General features: G+C 45.1%; 1 protein-coding gene across 3 annotated transcripts in view; it reads left to right on the forward strand.

The window, feature by feature from the left end:
• The window catches only part of LOC132209460 (uncharacterized), a 277,592-nt gene extending 272,247 nt beyond the window's left edge, over positions 1–5,345 (forward strand). For 2 of the 3 annotated variants that reach the window (XM_059644518.1, XM_059644516.1), the window contains one exon: positions 4,734–5,345. The gene's annotated coding sequence lies outside the window, so the exon portion shown is untranslated. Of the gene's footprint in view, positions 1–1,659; positions 2,297–4,733 lie in introns of those variants that run through there. The other variant, XM_059644517.1, reaches the window with a different exon arrangement.
• Positions 5,346–6,000: the final 655 nt, after the last annotated feature.

Below are 6,000 nucleotides of genomic sequence, written 5' to 3' on the forward strand. Positions count from 1 at the left end.
CCTTTTTTAAACGCTCAAGGTTAGACATACTTCACTTGACATTCTCATTTTATAAATTTTAAGAAGTTGACTTATTGTCAAGTCACGGTAGGATTGAAAACACGTTCTATAAGTGTTTGAAGTCAGAAGTCAAATGACACCAGCTTATAGTCCAACAGGTTCATTTGAAATCACACAAGCTTTTGGAGTGCAGCCCCTTCATCAGGTGCAGTTCGTGAGGTGACCACAGAGAGATCAAAAGATCATAGAATTGGCGTGAGTGGAGTGTCAGATAATAACTCTATACAGGTGACCAAGAGTGTTAGAGGCAAGTAAAGCGTTTATAAAGTACATGTCAGTGCTGTGTTGTCATGATAATCAGGCAGCGCAACAGGAATGTACAAAAGGTGACATCTCAGGTCAGACTCTGACTTGTAGTTTAGAGGCTTGTGTTCAGAATCTGTCTTAGAGTTTTAACCTTTATTTCAAAAGCAAGAATTTATAAGATACCACACTGACTGTAACTACAAGTTGTGTGTTTCTTCAACAAAATATCTGCAAACAAACAAACATCCTGGATGAAGACTTATTATCTGACACTCCACTCACACCAGTTGCAGGATGTTTTGATCTGTCTGCCTATCAATTGTGTGTCTGTGTGTTTACCTCCCTGACCGCACCTGATGAAGGGACTGCACTCCCAAAGCTTGTGTGATTTCAAATAAACCTGTCAGATTATAACCTGATGTCATGTGAGCTCTGACTTTGTCTATCCTAGTCCAACACCAGCACCTCCACATTATAACTGTTTGGAACCAAGTCAGTGCAACAGGTACATATCGAACATTTGACTTCGGAAGAATGCCTAGTGCTGAAAAATTCATTAATAACAAAGGATTTCTTCATTGTGCCATCTATCGTAACATGCTGCGTCTCACAGTCATAATGAAAGGATGGCCACTTCAATTTAGCAGGGCCAAGAACAGTTATGGACATTTTTAGCATGGGAGGAGGCCATTCAACCTATTTTATCTGTCCCAGCTCTCTCCCAGCACAAGAAAATTAATCCTTCTCTCGAACTCATTCCACATATTTCACAGAATTGAAATATATAGGTACATACTTAGGAGTTTTTAACATCAAGTGAGCAGTTCTCGCACTTCACCTTGTCACTAAAAATGGAAAACGTGACTTACAAAGAGTGGGTCTTTATTTTGTTCTGTTTTGATGATGAAGCAGATGCAAGTCGAAGTGCTGGAACTGGCCTCTTGAACTGACCAACTGTTCAACGTGTATAAAATGATTTCTGTGCGCATCTACTAAAAGCAGTTTTATGGAAGGAAAAGGTACCAAAGAAGATTTGGTGTATTGTGCTTGATGCTATTATACGCCAACCTGTGAAAACAGAACTCTACGACTGAGTGTTGAGTTCTGAGAGGGGGCTATCTTGTTTGAATTTACATTGCTAAGCCTAGGCCTATTTTCCCAACAGCAAAATTGGTAATCCAGCAAGAAATGGAAATTTCTCACATTTGTTGGCTGTAAGTGTCTGTTTAAAGTTTCCTTATATACAGGTGCTTAACCTGCTTTTACAGTTGGAACATTTGTTGTGCCAATGAAAATTTTTTGAATGGTTTCACCTCCAGTTTTCCTGTTTCTACATATTTGGTATTTTTTCAGGATAAGGACTATCTGCAAAATCTGAGATTGGGTTTTGAAAGACAGCAGCCTTTGTTTTGGAGAGATAATGGGAACTGCAGATGCTGGAGAATGCGAGATAACACCGTGTGGAACTGGATGAAGACAGCAGGCCAAGCAGCATCTCAGGAGCACAAAAGCTGACGTTTCGGGCCGAGAACCTTCTTCAGAAAATGGGGAGGGGGTGCGGGTTCTGGAATAAATAGGGAGAGAGGGGGAGGCGGATGGAAGATGGATGGAGGAGAAGATAGGTGGAGAGGAGAGTATGGGTAGGGAGGCAGGGAGGGGATAGGTCAGTCTGGGGAGGCCGGACAGGTCAAGGGAGCGGGATGAGGGGAAATAGGGGTGCGGCATGAGGTGGGAGGGGGGATGGGTGAGAGGAAGAATAGGTTTGGGAGGCAGGGACGAGCTGGGCTGGTTTTGGGATGCAGTGGCAGGACAGGAGATTTGGAAGCTTGTGAAATCCACACTGATACCATTGGGCTGCAGGGTTCCCAAGCAGAATATGAGTTGCTGTTCCTGCAACCTTCGGGTGGCGTCATTATGGCACTGCAGGAGGTCCAGGTTGGACATTTCCTCTCAGGAATGGGAGGGGGAGTTGAAATGGTTCGTGACTGGGAGGTGCAGTTGTTTATTGCAAACTGAGCGTAGGTGTTCTGAAAAGCGGTCCCCAAGCCCCTGCATCGTTTCCCCAATGTGGAGGAAGCCACAACGGGGACAGCGGATGTTTTGGATATTTCTTAAGCATTGATTTTCATTCAGAGTTGGTTGGATTTTGCTGAAGCAATAGACATAACTCACTATGACATAGACAATGTCAGAGTTAATGTTTCGCGTCCTGTGACCCTTCCTCAGATCTCACTCTTCACTGATGCTGCCAGACCTGCTGAGCTTTTCCAGCAACTTCTGCTTTTGTTGCTGATTTACAGTGCCCACAGTTAGAACATAGAACATAGAACAGTACAGCACAGAAAAGGCCCTTCAGCCCACAATGTTGTGCCGACCATTGATCCTCATGTATGCACCCTCAAATTTCTGTGACCATATACATGTCCAGCAGTCTCTCAAATGACCCCAATGACCTTGCTTCCGCAACTGCTGCTGGCAACGCATTCCATGCTCTCACAACTCTCTGCGTAAAGAACCTGCCTCTGACATCCCCTCTATACTTTCCACCAACCAGCTTAAAACTCTGACCCCTCGTGCTAGCCATTTCTGCCCTGGGAAATAGTCTCTGGCTATCAACTCTATCTGTGCCTCTCATTATCTTGTATACCTCAATTAGGTCCCCTCTCCTCCTCCTTTTCTCCAATGAAAAGAGACCGAGCTCAGTCAACCTCTCTTCATAAGATAAGCCCTCCAGTCCAGGCAGCATCCTGGTAAACCTCCTCTGAACCCTCTCCAAAGCATCCACATCTTTCCTATAATAGGGCGACCAGAACTGGACGCAGTATTCCAAGTGCGGTCTAACCAAAGTTTTATAGAGCTGCAACAAGATCTCACGACTCTGAAACTCAATCCCCCTGTAACTGAAAGCCAAAACACCATATGCTTTCTTAACAACCCTGTCCACTTGGGGGGCCATTTTAAGGGATCTATGTATCTGCACACCAAGATCCCTCTGTTCCTCCACGCTGCCAAGAATCCTATCCTTAATCCTGTACTCAGCTTTCAAATTCGACCTTCCAAAATGCATCACCTCGCATTTATCCAGGTTGAACTCCATCTGCCACCTCTCAGCCCATCTCTGCATCCTGTCAATGTCCCGCTGCAGCCTACAGCAGCCCTCTACACTGTCAACGACACCTCCGACCTTTGTGTCGTCTGCAAACTTGCTGACCCATCCTTCAATTCCCTCGTCCAAGTCATTAATAAAAATTACAAACAGTAGAGGCCCAAGGACAGAGCCCTGTGGAACTCCACTCACCACTGACTTCCAGGCAGAATATTTTCCTTCTACTACCACTCGCTGTCTTCTGTTGGCCAGCCAATTCTGTATCCAAGCAGCTAAGTTCCCCTGTATCCCATTCCTCCTGACCTTCTGAATGAGCCTACCATGGGGAACCTGATCAAATGCCTTACTGAAGTCCAGAAACACCACATCCACAGCTCGACCCTCATCAACCTTTCTAGTCACATCCTCAAAAAACTCGATAAGGTTTGTAAGGCATGACCTACCCCTCACAAAGCCGTGTTGACTGTATTTGATCAAGCCATGCTCTTCCAGATGGTCATAAATCTTATCCCTCAGAATCCTTTCTAACACCTTGCAGACGACAGACGTGAGACTTAGCGGTCTATAATTGCCGGGGATTTCCCTATTTCCTTTCTTGAAGAGAGGAATTACATTTGCCTCTCTCCAGTCCTCAGGTACGACTCCAGTGGAGAGCGAGGATGCAAAGATCTTCGCAAGTGGCAAAGCAATTGCATTTCTCGCTTCCCAAAGCAGCCGAGGACAAATCTGATCCGGGCCTGGCGACTTGTCAATCTTAATGTTTGACAAAATTTTCAGCACATCAGCTTCGTCTATCTCTATCCATTCCAGCATGCACACCTGCTCTTCAAAGGTTTCATTCACTACAAAGTTCGTTTCTTTCGTAAAGACAGAAGCAAAAAACTCATTTAGGGCTTCCCCTACCTCCTCAGGCTCCACACACAAGTTCCCTATGCCATCCCTGATCGGCCCTATGACGCAGGCAAAACTCTATCTCTGCAGGTAGCATGATGCTGAGTTCTCAAACTTCCCTGCCTTTTTGTAATATAATATTGTCTTTTTAGGACAGAAGTGGCTTTTTTTTGTTTGTTTTAACTTCTGCACATACTTTCTATGCATGTTAAAATTCTACACCTTTTCAGTTCACTGCAGTGCTGCATAATGAAGACTTGGAACAATTTTTTTTATAAAGTAGAAAATCAGTGTGGTTTGTTTTCCAAAATGTGATGTGTAAGTGCAACACTTAACAGTGTGTTCATCAAACTATTGTTTCCTTTGATCTTTGTGTTGCAGAAATTTCTAGAATCATTTCATATATATTTTTCTTGATATATTTTAGCAGCTTTCCTGGAGCAAGTCTGGTTTCCTTCGGATGAGACGACTTTCAGACATACTCCCTTTATTATGAGATTTAATTGCGGTAAAATGAGGAGGATTTTTATTCACTGAGACACACATGACTATATGTTTAAAGCATTGGAAAATGCGTTCTGTTCGGACTGTCATGTTATCTGGTGTTTGTACCAGGCTTCCCGATTAAATGCAAGTGATTAAGGATGCTAATGATGCCACATGTTATTACAAGAGGAAATGAAGATACAAGTCAGGATTTTATGCCACATTTATACATAGCATAGACCATGCAGCATGGATGCAGTGACTGAGTGAAATGGGATGCAGTGACTGAGTGAAATGGGATGCAGTGACTGAGTGAAATAGGGATGCAGTGTCGGAGGGAAATAGGGATGCAGTGACTGAGACAAATGGGATGCACTGACAGATGGAAATGGGAGACAGTGCCTCAGTGAAATGCTCACAACGAATTGCCCCCTCCAGTCCTGACCCGCTCTCAGCAACTTGCCCCCTCCGTCCTGCCCCGCTCACAGCGACTTTCCCCATCCGTCCTGACCCGCTGACAGCGAATTGTCCCCTCCGTTCTGACCCACTCGCAGCGACCTACCCCTGCAGTCGTGACCCGCTCACACCGACTAGCGCCTGCAGTCCTGACTCGCTCACACCTAAATCTTTTCTGAATCCTTTCCGGTTTCACAACATCTTTCCGACAGCAGGGAGACTGGAATTAGAAACAGTATTCCAATGGAGGCCGAATCAGTGTCCTTTACAGCTGCATGTGACCGAATGAGATGTGTTCACATTCCTTCTTGAAGAGGCTCAAGGAGAGCTCTGTGCTCAGTAGCCTGAAGGATGAACATAGCTCGATAAGTTTGTCTCAATCTGACATCCTGAAGCTCAGCAAATCCTTTTAAGCCAGTCCCTATGACACTATGCCCACAGACAGTGCCGTGACTCCCAGTCATTCCTGTCCTCGATCCTGGGGGTCTTTGACAACACCAAGCAGGAGAGCCTGGACTGACCATTATCTCTGGATGAGCTGGGGAAGGCCTTCGAGTCCTTAGAAAAGAATAAAACTGTGGGAGGTGATGCCTTTCCAGCTGAGTTGTATTCAGCTCTTTGGGGGTTGAGTGGCCAGGGCCTGCTGGAGCTTGGTGTTGTCAGGATGTCAGATTGAGACAAACGTATCGAGCTCTGTTCATCCTTCAGGCTGCTGGAGCTGTACGACAGTATGCTTCTGTCAGGTACTATGCGCA

Source organism: Stegostoma tigrinum, unplaced genomic scaffold (genome assembly GCF_030684315.1).
Source record: "Stegostoma tigrinum isolate sSteTig4 unplaced genomic scaffold, sSteTig4.hap1 scaffold_96, whole genome shotgun sequence".
NCBI classification, from domain to species: domain Eukaryota; kingdom Metazoa; phylum Chordata; class Chondrichthyes; order Orectolobiformes; family Stegostomatidae; genus Stegostoma; species Stegostoma tigrinum.